The sequence below is a fragment of the Gossypium hirsutum genome, chromosome D01, assembly GCF_007990345.1.
Source record: "Gossypium hirsutum isolate 1008001.06 chromosome D01, Gossypium_hirsutum_v2.1, whole genome shotgun sequence".
Classification (NCBI taxonomy): domain Eukaryota; kingdom Viridiplantae; phylum Streptophyta; class Magnoliopsida; order Malvales; family Malvaceae; genus Gossypium; species Gossypium hirsutum.
Window position 1 is genome coordinate 22,576,924 of NC_053437.1, and position 20,116 is coordinate 22,597,039.

The 20,116-nt window shown below is 31.1% G+C and overlaps 2 long non-coding RNA genes across 3 annotated transcripts; one reads left to right on the forward strand and one right to left on the reverse strand.

Moving 5' to 3' along the window:
• Positions 1 to 7,479: 7,479 nt before the first annotated feature.
• LOC107940272 (uncharacterized) lies at positions 7,480 to 10,729 on the reverse strand. Of its 2 annotated transcripts, none has more exons than XR_001695413.2 (5): positions 10,585 to 10,729; positions 10,247 to 10,379; positions 9,898 to 10,082; positions 8,688 to 8,758; positions 7,480 to 8,146 (listed from the first exon to the last, which is right to left on the reverse strand). It is a non-coding gene; the product is annotated as an uncharacterized lncRNA (long non-coding RNA). The 2 variants fall into 2 exon arrangements; XR_001695412.2 differs by having other exon boundaries at positions 10,247 to 10,391.
• A 1,030-nt stretch (positions 10,730 to 11,759) lies between these two features.
• On the forward strand, positions 11,760 to 14,807 carry LOC107940267 (uncharacterized). The gene is made up of 5 exons (XR_001695403.2): positions 11,760 to 11,967; positions 12,091 to 12,261; positions 12,589 to 12,682; positions 12,808 to 12,922; positions 14,434 to 14,807. It is a non-coding gene; the product is annotated as an uncharacterized lncRNA (long non-coding RNA).
• Positions 14,808 to 20,116: the final 5,309 nt, after the last annotated feature.

A 20,116-nucleotide genomic window follows, 5' to 3' on the forward strand; every position in this document is an offset into this window, starting at 1 on the left:
GCCTAGTATGAGAGGGGAAACCTTGGTAACTACCCCAACCAAGTGCACCAATAAAAGGAAAGAGAGCATCAACATTCAAACTGTAGGTGGCACTTAAGAAAGTAGGAAAATAAAAAAATTGAAGTCTAAGACTCCAACTAATCAGAACTCTAAGCATTAAGATTTTTAGTCAAGAAATATGATGTTGAAGTCCAATATGGATTTTTTTATACTCCATGGTTTATAGCCTGAGAAAACATGTTTTGTTGATGTGTGAAACTAATTTGGTTAGGTTGGATTAGTATTGGATTGTATTTTGTTGTTTATACCTCCCAGACAGATTAAGTTAGTTAACATACTATAGCTATCTTAATGCTACAATATTTTGTTAATATTATGCTCAATTGAATCACTCGTTGCATATCATTTCTATATTTTTTTATCATTTTCGTACTTATTTTAAATGCTCCTGTAACACCCTATACTCGGCCTGGTCATCAAGCCTGAATATGGGATGCCACACCATCATCTCATGTCATATATAATAAGTAAAAGTTCATTCTAAATGAAGCGTCTTCCATTTTAGTATTCGTATAGGTTTTAAGTCAATTATACTTGTTAGTTATCAACGTTACATGCTAACCATACATCAAACAGTCTTATACTAATAATTAAACATGCATAAGGTCTATTTAGCAAAATTTCCAAGACAATCACGTAGGTATCGATACTAGGACAAGGGTATCGATATTTCCTAGTACGGTATCGATACTATTTGCAAAATTGATACCAAATCAGTATTTTGTTTCTCGTCTAAAATCAAAGTCTCAAAAAATATCGGTACCTTTGCAAAAGTATCGATAAAATTATCTTGAGTATCAGTACTCACGATATGGCATCGATACCAAATTACAATTCTGACTTCCTGCACATCTCAAAATCACAAAGGTATCGCTTTTACAACACAAATATCAATACCTCTTCTTCAACCTAGAAAAATACAACATACATGAGCATATAAGTCATTCCAACATGTACCAAATCATCATGCTATCATATCATCATCAAATAAATGTCAAAACGACCATAATACTAGTCTTAAACATCGAAAGTAAGTTCAAATGATAATCGGCATAATACGACACCATTCTCAAAATCCTAAAAGCAAGTAAGCTATGGAACTTTCAAAACATCATGACAAATATCATTAAAAGTCTACCACATTGTCTTATTCCCAAAACGAAAACAAATAACAATAACACCTGCAAAATAACAGAAAAGGACTTGCTTGAATCACCCCTTGGTACCACACAACTCACAACGGCACACAACTAATTTGCAAAGTTTAAGAAGGGAGTGGGTGAACTTAACAAGCTCAGTGAATGCTTAGGAAAACCACAATGTACACACAATATCAAAGGTCAATCAAGAGCATACTACAACACATTCACAACCATATTCCATTCGAGTTAGAATTATATGTTCATGCTTCATTAATTCATTTAACAATAATTTGTCAAGACTAAAACAACATATACATGTTTTAATAACTCACAAGTTTAACTTATATATTAACAGGCATTCACAAATTATATGAAAACAACCCAATCCACAATTACATATGCAATTTACTATGAGAACATACTAACATTTTCATGTAACTTAAATCAACTCATTTAACATTTTATTCACAATTAAAAGCATCTGTCTCTTATCGTATTATCATAACATATAAGATCATATTTAAACGATAATTTGCTTAACAACCACATACTCATGCCAATCGAACTAAAACTCAATCCACTATGCAAACAAGTCATTATGCATCGACTAAGCAGACATGTCACATATTCATAACATATTTAAGTCTAATATCATTTCACACGTTTAATCATCTTCCATTTATACTACTACACATTTATCACATAAATCACATGATTATTTTAGCATATATCACAACACATATAAATCTCATTTAATCACATTCAGTCACATTTTATGATAGTTTGGCTCTTAAGGTTATGAAACATAAAGTGAGCTCTATCACCATTCATTGGATACACGGATCTCCAACACACCCAGACTCATAGAGTCAAACATGTCCCATAAGTGAAGCATAAAACTAACACTCTCCAACACACCAAACATATCTCGTTGAATGGAGCTTAACTCACATTCCCTTATCTCTCCAACATGTCCCAGTGCCTCAACGCTTAAATCACATAACACATATAGGTGAGTACTCACAATCCTATGGCATGCCAACTATATCCAACGGTCTCATAAGGTCACAAGGCCAAAGTATCCACATCATAATTATACATTTTTAATTATTGATTTAATGCACATCATCTTTGTTCATATTCGTCAATATCACAAACTTGTACAATGTATGCTTACCAAATTCACATTTAATTGCACTTAAAGTGCCATAATAATGCTCATTGAGCCATCATATATCCGTCAACATATGAGTGCATTAAAATCAGTTTATCACATCTAAAAACCTGTTACGTTAGCATCATATTCCATAATGCAACACATACATACTTACCGGCTTTTGCACACTTCGACTGCACATATTTATATCGCTAACACAACATCATTACTATCATTCGGCATATTTAATATACCCACAATACAATACAATTCAAAATATTGCATCATAATAGTCAATTCATAGTTATTCACATATTCACATAATTTGCCAAAAATAAAGTAAGGAAAATAGAAAGCTTACACTCGAAACTTAGAATAGAGGTTTAGGTTATTCCTAAGCTCCCAATTAACACTATGAATCATGTCTACAAGTAACGATTCCAAACACTCACAAATGATGCTTTCGTCGAAAAGATGAAAGCTTAGATAAGCTTTTCTTTGCCTTTGTCTCTACTCGTTGAAGGTCCTATTGACTACGACGCTTCAACAAGATAAACCACACAAATATTCAATCAATAATCAGTCAATAACTTACCTAAAATAGTCACAAACATAATCCTAAGCTATGTTCTCTTCTAACAGAAACCTTCGACATAAAAAGCTTTAAATTTAAATATCTCAGCCTACACTTAATCTTTTCACATAAAACAAATTTTGTTCACCTACATAATCATCTACGACTAATTCCCAACCTTTAAACTACACAAAAACTACACATTTTAAGGTATCAAAATTTTTGACATGTTTATGGCAATTTTCATGAAAATTCATTAAATCCCTAGAAATCCTTAACAAACTTTAAAGTAAATTTAGAAACCTCTTACTTATGTCAAAACTAATTGAAAAATACTTTGAAACCACGTTTTTACTCAAAATCTAAAAATCTACCATTAACGATCTCATTTTTGGCTTTTATTTAAAACATGCGATTTAATGGCTAATAATTTAGTTTTTAAAGACTAGATAACATTAAAAACTAATAGGAAGATGAATCATTACCTTAGTTGATGAAAAACCAAGCGTATGATTGAAAACCCGAAAAACCTACAAGCTTGACAATAGAGGAATTGATGGTGTTTTTGGGTGTTTTTCTTGAAGTATTATAGAGGTTTAATGTTGTAAGGATGATGAAAATCAAAGGACTAGAGTTTGGAATCAAAATCAAATGGAGAGGGTGAGGGAAGACAAAGGGACGGCAACAGTACTGAGAAGGGACGGCAACAGTAATTTGGTTTAATTACTTCATAAAGACTCACAATTTTGACTCTTTTACAAATCAGTCTTATTTTCAAAATTAAAGGTATTTAAAACTCATTTTTAGAAATTGATTTAATTTTATAAAAACCGTAGTAAAAAATATTACCGATAAACGATATCACAAAATTCCAAACACTCTATGGCTAAAATCCCTAAAATACCCATAAAACTCCTAGACCCTATTTTGGGGTGTTACAACTCTAATCAATAGAAAATATATTTCAACATTAAGAAAGATGAAACTTCTGAAATCCATACAATTTTGCTTACAACTCATACCAAAGCCAATGGCAATATAATCACTACCAAATTCATAAGTCAAAATACCAAGCTTTCGACATCTTACATTTTAACAAAAGTTAAGCTAAAAGCTAACAAATTCATATAAAAACAACTAATGCAACAAATACGTAGACAACAAATCACCATCCAGAACATATTTCCTAATACGTAACATAACTCAAAAATACCATCCATGATACAATTAACATCTTATAAGAAAATATTACTTTGTTATTTCTTGACATATTAGTCTTGTACAATGTGATCTTCTCTTCCAAACGAGTTGCCTTGAATCACAGTCTTTGCTTTTCGTCAATATTGAGCTCATTATTCTAACCTCTTAATCTCCTATTCTTTATTAATAACATCTTATTTTGCAGCATTATTTCACCGATTGTGCAACCTTATTCTTCTCCGGTTGAATCAGTGTCATTACCGTTAAATTCAACCCACTGAAAAAATCACAACCCCCAATCTTCATTACTCACATTTAATAAAAAAAATCAGAATATATGTGTAATTAAGGTAAAATTTTCATATTTCCAACTTTAAGCAAAATATTTCAAATTCATTTCAAAAGCATGTCGCTAAAACCCTAAATTGCACAAAATCTTCAACTAAAATCACAGAGCCCTCTATTTTTTGCACATCCAACAATGATAGTACACAACAAAAACACAAAATCTAATTTCCTCCAAACTGATAATTAAATTTCAAACTTTTACCACTTTGAATTTTGCACACGCAAATAATTTTCTCCCTTTGCTCATGGAGTATTTACGTTGCAAACTGGAGCCCTTAACCTGCAATGACAATACACAACTCTCAATTGACCACTTGATTTTATCTTGATTGATTAAGACATTTTTCCTTATTTGCTTCTTTGACTCTCACTATGGAAATCGAGTGTGTAGAATATGAAGATAAACCCTAAACTAAAGAATGTTGAAGGAAATATTAGTAAAGGAAGAATAGATGGATTTTGGGTTTGAGAATAAAATGGAGAAACTTAAGAAATTCCTTTCAAATTTATTAAACTTAATAATAATAAAAATAAAATTATTTCTATTACCATTTTTTAGACATGGAATATAAGGATTGAAAAATCTTTGATTGGTCGCTGCCAAATAACAGTTTATGTGGCATCACACAATTGGATAGTGCTGCCACGTCATTAAAAACTAATGACGTTAGAGAAAAGTACCAGTTTAGTTGACGGAAAAAAAAGTTTGGGTACTGATCTAGGAAAAAAACCTGAAATATTAATCTGGGAAAAATGGATAAGTTTAAGTATCAATTTAATATTTAAGCCAAGTTTTTACAAACAACATACGTGAAAGACAACTGATTCAACAAAGTGATTTTGAGAAGGAGAAAAAAAAACTAGAAGTGTATACCTATGCTATGTAATTTACAAGAGTTGAATGGGAAAGACATGGGCGACAAAAAAAAACTTAAATTACTAGAAATACTACACCAAAACAGACTTTTAGCGGCATTTTTCGTGGCGTTTGGATAAAAAACGCCGCTAAAAATTGAGCATTAGCGGCGCTTCTCATAAAACGCCGCTAAAGATCAAGCATTAGCGGCGCTTTCAGGAAAGCGCCACTAAAAATGAGCATTAGCGGCGTTTCTTGGAAAAACGCCACAAAAAATCTAAACCCAACGGCATCGTTTTTTTGACCTTCTAGGGCTTTAGCGGCGTTTTTAAAAAAGCGACGCTAATGCTCAGAGCTTTAGCGTCGTTTTTAAAAAGCGCCGCTAATGCTCAAAGCTTTAGCGGCGTTTTTAAAAAAGCGTCGCTAATGCTCAGAGCTTTAGCGGCGTTTTTAAAAAAGCGCCACAAAAACATTTTATCTGTCTATTTACTATTTAATTTGTTTAATTATATTAGTTAAAATTCAATTTATTTTAATTGAATATTTGTTAAAATTTGATAAATTTGAAATAATGACACGTAGAAATAATTTAAAATAAAAAACATAGGAAAATATTTGTTAAAAATAGAAAAATTAAAATACTATTATTTAAAATAATTTTAAAATTTTTTGGGTGCATGACTGATTGATTTTTAATTTATATATTAAATAATTTCATATATAATTGCAAAAGATACGATAGTATTAATTTTAAAATATTTAATTAATTATCATTATAGTTTAGGGTTTAATATATAAGGTTTAAGGTATATAGTTTAGGGTATAGTGTTAATTTATGATTTAAGGCTGGTTTAGGAGTTACAATTTTAAGGTTTATAGATTATGGAATTAGGGATTATGGATTATGTATTAGGGATTCTGGTTTAAGGGTTGTGTTTTAGGGTTTAGGGGTTAGAGATTTAAGGGTGCGTTTGGTTCGCTGTATTGGATTAGAGGTGTATTGGATTGGAGGTGTATTGGATTAGAGGTGTATTGGATTAGAGGTGTAATAGCAAATCAACTGTTTGGTTGAATGTAATGGAATAGAGGCGTAATAGTAATCTTGTGTTTGGTTGAATGGAATAGAGGTGTAATAGCATAATGGAAAAAACTAAAATGACTAGAATACCCTTAGCATAAATTTGTTTTAGTAAATGATTATTGTTATTGTTATTTAAATTTTAATAAGATTATTATTATCAATAATAAATATTTTAATCATATTTAAACATAATTATTATTAAATCTATTTTAATTAAAATATATAATTTAATAAAATTCTTAATAATTAGCAGAAATTTGTTTTGGTAAATTATTATTGTTATTGTTATTTAAATTTTAATAAGATTATTAATATCAATAATAAATAATTTAATCATATTTAAACATAATTATTATTAAATATATTATAATTAAAATATATAATTTAATAAAATTCTTAATAATTAATATTCTTATATGAATTTACTCAAATCATAATATAGATAATTTAACATAATTATTATTAAATATATTATAATTAAAATATATAATTTAATAAAATTCTTAATAATCAATATTCTTATATGAATTTACTAAAATCATAATATATGATACTATAAAATATAATTTGAAATAATTAATATTAAAAATATTTCCACAGGTATATTATGAATAAAAGCATAATCATTAATGTAATTCACAAAGGCTTTTACTTAAGAATATGGATCATGTATAAGAATGTACCATAGGAATTCTCTTTTGTTTCAAAAAAAAAAAACTTCACATATCATTAGAAAAAAACTTAATATTAAATATTCTTATATGAATTTTCTAAAATCATAATATATAATACTATAAAATATAATTTAACATAATTATTATTAAATATAATTTAAAAAATATATATAATTTAATAAAATTCTTAATATTAAATATTCTTATATGAATTTAATAAAATCATAATATATAATACTATATAATATAGATTAATAATGTAGATACTTGCTAAGAAAACATGGATTAAACAAATGTCATGCATAGGCTTCTTCCAAAAAAATTTTCTATGAACAATCATATAGGCATAAAGCAACCATGGTAAACTATGAAAAAAAAAAGATCTATATGTTATCAAGCAGCAAATCTGTGTTTGTAATTACTAATATGTATTCAAAATAATAATGTATTTTCCATTTGTCAAAATTTGTGGTAAAGATCTAAGTTCTGCTCTAACACCTCCACCTCCACCTGAAACTCAAATCTTTCTTCTTTTTCCAACCCTCTAAACCCCACCCCACTATAAAGATTATTTCTGCAACGTAAAGAATCAAAGACAAATCAGTTTCCGATGTGAAGAAGAAACTGTAAACTTCAAGTTAGGTGAGAAATCCTTCTTAGCTCAGTATCAGCAAATTTTATGACATTCTGCCTTACCACAAGCCAATAGCCTTCCACCAGATGCCTCCTACTCCAAGGCAGATTATAATATTCACCACCGATATCAGGAAACCATAACCCCACCATTTTGCTAGTGGTACATAGCCCGCCCCATAGAATACAGGTGCGGATCCAATTCCATAATGAGTAATGCCTCCCATTAGGTTGGAGAGGAATGATAGAACAAGGGCTCCCTAATACGATGGAGTGCCCAAAGCAGTAGCCACAGACAAGAAGGCTGTAAACATGGCACCAATATGAGCAGCTCCACTGGCAAAGAAGTAATGCGAGTAGAAATAGAGAAGAACCAGAATGCCAAATGACATTTGCCATGAAAGACCTAATCCACCTACGACCTGTAAAAATGAGCAGATCATTGACATGAAAGGCAATTCCAAACATCTGAATTTTTAATTTCCATCAGACCTGTGCTACAAGCTTCGTAAAAAAGGTTCCTAGTGTGATTGCCAAAGCAGAAGCATTGAATACAACAGTGTCAGAACAACTTAGCCTAAAAGAAAAGGAACATCCTAGGGCATTGTTTAATAAGACTCAAATGGACACGCCAAAGTAATATGAAAATATTAATAGAACATGAAAACAGAACTAGAGAGAGCCAAATAATCATACTGACTAGATCTATATATTACAATGTAGAGCACAAGTATTTCAATAGTTTGCATTATTTAAGACAAGATATAAATAGCCAATGGTATTCTGGTTTTTCCTTTCTATTTTCCTTTTGAGAAAACATGTGATTCCAACTATTTCCAGAAAAAGCAAAGCACCGCATGTAGATTATGGTGATGGCTCTTTGGTGATTCCATAAAAAGTTTTAGTAAAATTGGACATGGCAGAGAGAAAATAAGACGAAAGTACAAGGAAAACAGGACAAACCTTAACAACGGTTTGACTAAAGCATGAGATGAGACCATATTTGTTCAAATACCCAGCCATAGCGATGAGTTCTGCATGCATATTCAAGAGAAGTTGAATGAGTTAGTAGCTCATAAGAAATAAAAGTAGAGTCGCTCAAAAGAAATGTCTCATCCATACATAGAGCAAAAGAAATGGAGGCAGAGAAAATAAGGCACTTCGCCATAGTTTTTAAGTTTAGAAATGTATTACAAATAAATGGAAACAAGCAAACATAAAATCAAATCTAGTCACTTAAATTACAATAAAACAGATGGGAATTATGAGTATAATCATATGACTAGATATTGCAAAATGACAAAAATAAAAGTATGGTACAATAAGCAAAAGTTGAAACCTAATTTTAAACATCAAATATTTTGTCTCATATCCAACACATTAGCACAACGGATTAACAAAAGGCATTAGCTTTCCATTTTGCACTATCACACATTTTCCATAGAGGGAAAAAAGAATAGGGGGAAATTTCAGAACTTGATTGTAACTAAAAAGCATTCCAACATTTGTTATCCCCGTTACATATGAAGAATATAGAACAAGTGCAAGTGACCATAAATAGCTATGCATTTCAATGCATTTCAATGCCCAATTAGATAACCAACAATAAAAAGCCCATGTTTGACTGAAATTGAGAACCACTGCCATATAAGGATATCTGCACAATCAAGAAACAAATTGCCAAGATAATGAGAAATTTCTTAAGAGGGCCCATTCAAATATTTCTGTTTCAGTAATGAATGTTCACCATTTTAAATGCAACAGTGGAATACCAGAATATTTTAAACACAAACTTGGGCTCACAAGTGAAACATCATAAGTTTAGGTTTTAGGTGGCTTGTTGCTTAGCGGGTGAAGCACCAAAAGAGGCATCAATGTGGATTACAATCTTTTAGAATTACTTTCTTCTAACTAGAAAAAAAGGTCTTTCTACTGATAAATCACACAAAATCCTCAATATCACCAGCAACATTCTACATTAAGATCATCTTACCCACATTCCCAGTTGAATTCTCCTTCACAATACATACCAAAAGCTTCAAGAATTACTGCTAAAAGAGCAATCGATATCTTGATTATCATCTGTTAAGGAAGCATACAAATCTATTAAAAAAGGAAACCAACAACAAAAAAAATTAAGTATTTCATTTTCTTCAAGCTAAAGAGAACTTACATATTGAACAATGCTGAACTTGACAACTTGGTAAAACCATCGACCAAGTTTCCATGGTTTTAGGACATATTTCATAGGAAATGAGTGCTTAATAGTTCCTTTTTCACAACTGTGTCCCAATAGTGGAGTTTTAGAATTTGCACGTCCCAGTCTTCTCATGAAAGCAATTGTCCTCTCTTCCCCACCTTAAAGCAGAAATTGAAGGAAATATTCCAAAAAGAAAATAAATTTTCTCAACATCAGCCACAACTATAAACAATATTAACGCCGAAAAATGAAGAGCATTAGAAAATAAAAGAGAGAAGAACAACGCAAAATGAAATAAACATAATTTAGGTTGAAGATTCACCTTCTCCCTCTGGTTGATCGAGAAGCACGATCCAGGAAAAAGGAAGAAACAACAAGAAATAAGAAACTCTTCCACCAGAATCCAAACCTCTCAAAATCCTAAACTCTCTGTTTCAATTTCTAAGAGAGAAAAACTACAAGAAATACTAAAATTAAAGCTACGTCAACAATGGAATCATAATATAAAAAATTAAATATCTGAATTAAGTAAAAAGAGAGAGAAAAATCTAAAGGAGAGACAAATAAGGGGACAATGTTGAAGACAATGTTGAAAAATCTAAAGGAGAGAAAAATTAAAACAGAGAAAGCCGAAGACAATGTTGAAGCAAAGATTCATACCTGAAATCGGCCTCCGATGAAGACAATGTTGAGGATTTGTTATGAAAGCAGAAGAAATGAGGACAGAGCAATACCGATGGAAGAAGAAGCAGAAATCTATGAGGGCAAAAAAAGAAACGAAAATAAAAAATGGGTAAGGATTCTCAAATCGGTGCTAGAGGGGGGTATTAGCTATTACGGGACCGGGTGTATTAGGGAAGGAACAGATTTGGGACGTAATGGGAATACAACCAACCAAACAACAGATTAAGGGAGGATTAAGTGGGGCCCACCGATTAGGGGTGTATTGGCTATGCCAATACACCCAACCAAACATGGTGTAAGGGTTAGGGATATATTTAGGGTTTATGGATTTAGTGTCAGGTTAAGGCTTAGGGTTTAGGTTAATTAGTATGTTTTAATCTATATTAAATAAGGTTTAGGGGTTAGGGACTTGGGATAAGGTTTAGGGTTTAGATTAATTAGTGTTTTTTAATTTATATATTAAATAAGGTTTATGGGTTAGTAGTTAAGGGTTTGGGGTTTAGGGTTTGGGGTTTAGGATTAGAGGTTAAGAGTTAGTGATTTAGGGTTTAGAGATTCAGGGTCGGGCTAGGGTTTAAGGTTTAGATTAATTAGTATTTTTAATTTATATTTTAATTAAGTTCTTATATAATTGTAAAAGAGGGGTTAGGGTTAAGAGTTAGGGATTTAAGATTTAAGAATTTTAGGGTCGAATCAAGGTTTTGGGTTTAGATTAATTAGTTTTTTAAAAAATATATTTTAAAAATTTAATCTAAATCATTTGATATATTTAAATATTAGTTTAAATAGAATTAATAAATAAATTAAGAAAAGTATTGATATATATATGGATGGATATATATTTAGGTACGTATAATTAATTATTTTGGATATATAGGACCAAAATTCTAAGAAATGAAATAAAAATACAAACAAAAAAGACAAAAAAACCTAAAATTTATAATTTTATGTAATTCTTATATTTTAGAAATGAAATAAATTAAAGATTTTGTGGCATTTTTTTGTAAAAAACGCCAGAATTATGCATTAAAGCTTAATAAAACGGTGCCGTTTATGATTAGAACTTTAATTTTTAGTGGCGTTTTTTATAAAAAACGCCACAAAAAATTATTTTATTTTATAAAAAACGCGCCTTTTTATCCAAATTTCCCCCCCACTGAAACCCTTAATTTTTTCCCCTCTTCTTCGCGGTCTGTGAGGATTTCGCTCCTTCACCCTTTTCAAACTCATTTCTTTCTCCTTTCTTTCTTTTTCTCGGATATTCTTTCTCCCTCTCTCCAAAGTTCTTCGATCCTTTCCGTCTCCAAAGCTCTCCAAAGTTAGCTGCATATGATTCGATTAGAAACTGGATATTGCAAGGTTCTCCAAAGTTAAATAAATTTATATTTAATTTCTCTAAAAAAGATTATTACCATTTTCCCCAATCTCTTTCTCTCCCTAACAAAAAGGGGTCGTTTATCTTGTTCTGTTTCAATTTTTTAGGGTTTCGTTTAATCAAAGGCCGTTGAAGGAGGACGATTTAATGGCAGCGACGACGGCGCAAGGGATGGACCCAGCAGTAGTAGACGATATAATCAGACGGCTGACGGAAGTTCGGTAGCCAGGCCAGTGAAACAAGTTTGCTTGAACTCGAAGCACCCATCAAAATTTGCAGTAAAGTTTTTGGGCTTTTTTTTAAAAATTTTTAGCTTTATGTTTCGTTAGGGATTGTTATTAGAAAATATTTTGTGGGTTTTTAAAGCTTAATTTATCGTTTTTCTAGAGGTGGAAATTGGGTTCCTGTTGTTTTGTTTTAACTGTTTGATTGATATATGAAGTAAATAAAATCATATATATGACATGTTTGAATATGATTGTAAACTCGAATGAATAGAAATGGAGATATCATTCAAATGGGACTTAATAGTAGTACCATCATTTTCCTGTATCTTAATATATTGGATTTTTATTTACATAGTAGGATATTAAAATGACAAACAGGAAGGCACCTCAACATATTTTGAGCATTGTTTTCGGGTTCAGTAGCAGCAAATGATGCCAATGTGGCTGAGATTGGTGCGGTGAAGATTGCTCTGTAAGTATTTTTTAGCTATGAACTGGAAGATTAATGATTCTTTATTTATTGAACTTGGTTCATTGGTGGTGTTTTCTTGGTGTGCTAACAAGGTAATGAGACCATGGTCTTCCATTTATGTGCAGATAATTTACAGCCATAATGTGAATCTGATGTCCATCTATAAGGGATTGTCAGATTAAGTGTCAACCTTAACTAGAAGATAAGTCATCAAGAATTCCTCTTGTTTCTTCAAAAACGGTAGTTCTCTTACTCTCTTAGACAAAATTTAATAATATTGTCTAGCATTGTAATTAAAAGCTCCTTTTAAGTCCCACCTAAAATACACGTCTTCCAATATAGAAGTTCTTAAGCTTTCTCAATTCATTTACTCTTATTCAAAAAAAGTTTGGAAACATTTGCATTGCTCCTATGTTTTACTTTGAATGAATTTTCCACAATAATTTTGATTAGATTGTTGGGTTAAAATATATGAGTTAAATTCTGTGAATTGAATGCTCCATGATGATTAGTTTTTGCTAAATCGGTTGGGATACTTTATTCTGCTCAGAGGATATAACCAGGCATTTCTGAATAGTTTTGCCTTTATTTCTGAATCTTCTAAGCGAGTTTGTGACGTTCATATGGATGATACCCATAGGCCTTCGCATGGACAGTTTTTTAGGCCTTCGAATGGCTCTTTCTTCTTATTTTTTTCTATGATTTTTTTGTGTTTTTTGTTTAGAAGGAAAAAGTTAGTTTGTCCCTTATTTGCATTGCAGGTACGTGCTGGTCTGTATAGTAAAAATATGTAAAAAAAATATATTTAGATTTGTAAAAATATATAAATATAAAAAATACATTAAAGTTAAATTATAAAATTATAAAAAATTTGAAGGTAATCCATTGAAAGGGGTGGAGTCCCTGTATTTCGTGAAATACAAATTGGGCATCTATGTATATATTGATGTTTATTACTTGAAAAGCAAGGAGTTTAGAAGGGTTGGTTTATTTATTAATACAAATTTATTCAATTACAGGATGGTACTGAAGGAATAAATCTCAAAATTGGTGCTGCTAATGCTATATATTTTCTTAATAATATTTCAGGAAATTTTATATTTATTACTTTAAAATATTGATAATTGAGGAAATAAACTCTACTGATTAATTGTGTTCATAATATTTGGAATAAAAAAGTAAATTACATTGCTACAGCATGCAATGGTAAGTAGAGTGTCTGTCGAAGTATAGACCAGTAATAGAAATCACCTTGGGGTAATATAACTCCTGAAATCTGAAGTTCAACAGAAGCATGTCATGACATGATAACAAACAAATTTCTTATACATAATTTTTTTTCTTGCTTTATTTATGTATTCTTGTTACTGTAAAAATTACATATACAGCATGAATTAGTGTAAAAATAAAAAAATGATTCAAGGGTAAGCGTTGATGAATTTGTTCACATTTTAATGTGCATTCTGGTTTTTACTAAGGATAGTTACTAACATATCCAGTTTCTGAACTGGATACAATGTGTTTCTTGTTGAAAGTTTCTTGCTTATGAAGGATACCTTACAGGGGGTTCTGTTTCCCTACTACTTTAAATATTTTGCTTGTTCTTCAAGCATTTGGATCTGATAATTTCACTGATATTGCAAATTTCCATCCTAAGTTTGAAATTTAAGTGTCAACTTGTAATATACTCGGTAACATTTTGATGGTACTTAGAATAATAGTGCATAATGGTCATGTTCTGTCTTTTGTAGGTTACTTGTGTTGAAGAAGAAGCTGTGCTGTCCCAGGAAGCCTGCATTTTGCTCTATGCTAAATAGAGTATACCTTGGTTTTCAACTGCAATAGAAGTGCAAAAGCCTTGTGCAGACCCTGGAATTTCTGATTCTTGACCAAAGTCCTAGATGACATAGACTTTGCCTCCAATCTTGAGGTGGAAAAGAGTGCCAATTGCAGCGCCAATGAAACTAAAGATGTTGCTGATAGAGCTTCAACTCAATTCTCTTGCGATGTGTATAGCCATAGGCAGGTTCAACTAGTCAGTCTGTTTCTCATATGTATTATTTATTTTAGTTTTGATTCCAAATTTTTATTTTTGCTTTAATATTAACTACAACTTGAGTTCTAACTTTTGAATTTAAATTGTGTTATTTAATTTATTATTTTAAATTCTAAAATTAAATTCATTAATTTTTATATTTAGTTTTAAAGTTAAAATTTTCATAAAAAATTTAATTTAAATAATATTTTTTATTTATCCTTAAAAGTATATTTAAAGTTCAAATTTAAAAAATAAAACATAATATAATATTTATCATAAAAATAAATATTATTTAATTAAAATAATTTTTTTAAAAGGTTATATTTTTAGCGGCGTTTTTTGCAAAAACATCGCTAAAAGTCATAGTCTTTAGCAGCGTTTGTGGGAAAAGCGTCACTAAAGGTCTTGGTCTTTAGCGGCGTTTGTGAGAGAAGCGCCGCTAAAGGTCTTGGTCTTTAGCGGCCTTTTTTTTTCTAAAAACGCCACTAAAGTTAGCGACGTTTTTTCCGGTGATTGTCAAAGCGCCGCAAATACTTTTAGCGGCGCTAAAAGCCTATTTTGGTGTAGTGAAAGGTTGATAGCAAATATGGCAAATTAAGAAGCGATAGAGATAGGGGAGCAGGGGATGGGCAGTGATGAGGATAGGTGGTTCTTATATTGCAAATAAACAAAAAAAGTGTTTTGAAATAATTATAGAGAAGTCTCTAGCTTTAGCCAAAAGTAAAAGAAATGTCAAGTTGGACATTCGTTAGTGGATTAACAATTTTTTTAATGATGGTGACCAATTCAAACAATTACCTTAGTTAGAGTGACTAAATTGACAAAAAAAAATTAGAGTGATCAAAATAGGAATGACACTATTTTATAGTGACTTGTGGTGTAATTTACCCTTTTATCCTTATTTTTTAATATCATTTATTTATATAAAATGGTAAACTATGAGAATAGTCACCCAACTATTTTTTTATTTAGTTACCCAACGTTTTGAAATTAAATATTTTAGTTGCTCTTTCATTACTTGTGTTAACTCAGTAACATAAATCTAATGTGAGCTTTTTTTTATTAGCTTAATAATAAATTTAACCCTTCAATGTTTATACATTCTATCAATTTGATTATAAATATAAAAAATTCAAAAAATGTAGCCCTTAATGTTCACAAAAATCATTAAATTAGTTTTAATTCTAAAAAAGTCCAAATTAAAAAATAATAATTTTTTATAGAAATTATCAAAAATGATTTAAAAATATAAAAATTATAAATAAAAAGAAAAATATATGTATTAAAAATTCAAAAGTACAATATATATATGATAACCCTAAAATTTTCCTTCAAACAAATCTAGGTTTGGGATCAATTTGCCAATGTCGTCGCTAAAAGTTAGGCCAAAGTTCAGCCTTTCCATTAAAATAAACAATCCTCAACAACTTCCTCCAAAATCGTGTAATCCAAAACACAATAAATCACAAACTTATAATCAACCTAAACGATAATTTATTCCAATTTTAACTTTTCTTATTTCTAGAATTTATAACTAAATCTTGGTTCAAAGTTACAACTAATAATAGTGGGAAAAAAGAAACTCCCCACTTGCAATCAAAGCAACTGAGATTCCTAGGATTGTATAACTTTTATAAAATAGACACCAAGCTAAAAAAGGATTACTAAAATCTTGATAAATAAATTTACGTCATATCCAAATAAGCTGAAATTCTATAAATACAAAAATATAATAAAAAAAACAATGTGAAAAAAAGAACATCAAACTTGAATTAGATCTAAAAAGAAATCCAACCCAGTTTTCTAAGTACCTTAAAGTTGAGATTAAAAGAAGAGAGCATTAGGTCAAAGACAAATCGTTGAACAAAAAGACAAATTGTTGAAATTAGAAGTGGAACAAAAAGAGGTAGACGACACTCACCCCAACAAGGAGCTTTGGAGATTGATTTGGAAATCTAAACTATCCCCAAAATTATAAGTTTTCATGTGAAAATGTGGATTAAGAGCTCTCCCCCATAAACTAGGTTCTAATTAATAGAGAGTGAGATGTTTGGACCTGTGCCCTCTTTGCACAAACTCTCAGGAAAGCATTTAACATTTATTTTTGGAGTGCTAGGTCACAAAGTAGCTTTGGGATTGTATTCATGTCGTATCCCAATGCTTGCCTCTCATTGTTAGTGATTGAGAAAAGTGGTTAGAGTCAAATTTATCCTCTAAACTTTGGTCAATCAGTCTCGGATTACCTTGGAATATCTTCTTTCTTTTTTTTTTGTTTACCTTATGAGATATTTGGCTCATCCGAAATGCTGTGATTTTTGGCAAGAAATGACCTAGAGAGACTTTTCTTAAATGCAAGGGAGTGAGTGGCTCTTTTCCTTCCCATTCGGCGAAAAGCCCTCCTCGATTTCATCCTTGTCCATTGGAAACCACTTATGAGAGGATGCTACAAGCTCAACACGGATGGTTCATTGGTGGGGAATTCGAGCAAAGTGGGGGAAAGGGTCTTTATTCATGATTATAAGGGGGAATTGGATTGTCGGTCATTTCAACACATCTCAAGCAGGGATTTAAATTGCGGTCGCGGTCGCGTTTTCGGTCGCGTCGCGTTTGTCGCGGTCGCGGACATAACGGACGCTATTGCGGTCACTGCGGGTATCGCGGTCGTGAATTTTACATTACTTATTGTGTATTGCGGGTATAGCGGGTTTCGGCAGTAACGGTTTCGGACGGTGCCGTTACCGCTATATAACGGCCGCTATTTCGGTAACGGACCGCTATTTAAATCCCTGATCTCAAGTGTAACGAGTGTGAAAGTTGAACTATGTGCTCCTGGGTATGGGCTAATGCTAGAGATTTAAATATCAGGGACCTTGAGATAAAAGTTGATGATACCACTTTTATTTATTTTATGTCTAATAGTTCCACTTCTAATTTCATTCTATCTCTTTTGGTTGATGAGTACAGGATGTTCCTCCATACTATGAATTCTAGCTCCATGAAGCATGTCTTTCAGGAAAGGAAGAAATGTACCAATGCGTTAGCATAATTAGGGAGTAATTTTCAATCTTTTCCTCCCTTGGGTGTTGTTAATTTCTAAGACCTATTTTGTATTTGCTCTAATCCACCTAGTGGTCCATCAATGCCCACGGGATAATTATGAGTGAATGTACATAAGAGGTCCATTTATTATAAGGACTTGATCAAATTAGCCCCTATACTATTAAATGGATTAATTTAGTCCCTCTACTATTAAGAATGAAATAAGGCTAAATTGGAATATAGTTAATATTTACTATTTAAAAAATGTCATTTACTATGTCACAAAGTTAATATTTTTTAAGTTTTTATGGTTTTGTAAATGAAATCTTTGTTTGGAATTAAACTTCAAGTGAGTCGATTTCGAACAAGTCTAGCCAATTGGTTCTCAGAACGACTAGTTCGACCGTCACAAAACAAATAAATTGTAAAACATCAAAAATTATAAAATTATAAAAATCAATTCAACTGCCAGTCCAATTAATTTTTTTTAGCTCGATTCAACCAGTCTTTACCTGTTCGTGGGTCAACCAATTTTTACCTCTCGCCAAACTAATACTCCAGTCGGTTCCTGGTCTAACCAGTCTAGTCTGGTTTAGGTAACATCGAATTTAGAGTTTTTTTATATATTTTTTTATATTTTAAAAAGTTCATTTTTTATTTTTTTAATTTTAAAGAGTTTTTATTTTTCATAATTTTTACATTAAAAAATTATAATTATAATTATAATTTTTATTTGTTTAAAATATGAAAATTTTTAATTTTTAATTTTTTATGTATGTTTAAAGGGTAAGGATCAAATTGACAAAAACTCTTAAATGTTGAGGGCTAAAAAAGTTATTTTACCTTTGATATCATTAACTTTTGAGTTTTTTTATATTTTTAAAATCATTTTTATTTTTTGAATTTTAAATATTTCTTTCAAAAGTTTTTATTTTTTTAAAATTATAATTTTAAATTTTTATACTTTTTATCTAAAATATAAAAAATATTTTTTAAAATTGTTGTTATGTACTTTTAAAAGGGAAGGACCAAATTGATAAAAATAAATTGAAAATTTTGAGTGCTAAAAAAATTATTTTACCTTTGACATTATTAGCTTTAATGGAAAAATTAGACAGGGACCAAGATTTTTAAATAAAAATATACAAGGACTCAATGTCTCAAAATTAAAGTATAGGGTCTAAATTTTAAATTTCAAAAGAGTGCAGGGACCTTTGGCATATTTAAACCAAATTAATTATATCTAATTCCCGACTAAATGAACAGAAAAGGCTCATTTCCAAAGTAATTTATATAAATGGGTCGTTTTGTTAAAAAAATTACTGGAAAGGACTAATTTCCCTAAAACACGTTGAGCTGGCGTTGTTTTCAGGGGAAACGCAGGAAAGCATGTCCAGCTCAGCACTTTTTTCCTTAATGACCAGTAAAGCGCGCCCACGTCGGCGTGCTTTAGTAAAGCGCTTCCACGTAGGTGCGCTTTTGCCCATGTTTTCCCAGTGCCAATTAGGGTTTAGGTTTTTTTTAAAATTTTTAAGTGTTTAGGTTTAGGGTTTTATTTAATTTTTAGGGTTTAGGGGTTCTAAAAACATAATTTGTATAGGATGAGTTCTAAAAAAATAATTTTAAAGGGATGGGTTCTGAAGAAATAATTTTGACAAGATGGATTGATTTTGTAGAGAAAAAACACTCTAAGTAGGATGCACAGTAATTAAAAGTGCTAAAAACGCTTCCAACAAGATGCCCTTTTCAGTACTGTTGCTTCTGAGAAAATAAATTTGAGGAGATGGTTCTGAAAAAATATCTCGGGATGAGATTTGTAAAAAAGGCCCCGAATACAACGAGGTATAGAAATGGTGTTAGGTGCTAGAGAGGTGCGTACCAGGTTGCATAACAGATCTTGAAACGGGTCTCGCAAACTACAATGATTGCTTCCTCCGTAGGTGTCGAGTGTTCAAGCTTCTGTTTTGGACCTTCAAGCAATGCCAAGATGCATTTCAGTACTGCAAGCCATTGGTACAAATAGATGGTACTTTCATGTATGGTACCCATCGGCAGTTGTTGGTTCTAGCACAGGATGGTAATCGGAGGATCCTTCCAATTGTGTATGCAATAACACAGGGGGAGAAAGTAGACAATTGGGATTTTTTTTTCTCTAGATTGAGGAGGCATGTTTACCTCCAACCTGATATATTCGTTATCTTAGATCGGGGAACTGGAATATTGTCCACAATTGAACGACAGGGAAGCCTTTGGGATCGCACACACCATCGATACTGTTTAAGGCATGTTGCGTTCAACTACTACCAACAATACTGGTCTACCGCTGAGCGATGACAAGTGACCAACATGGGTATTTA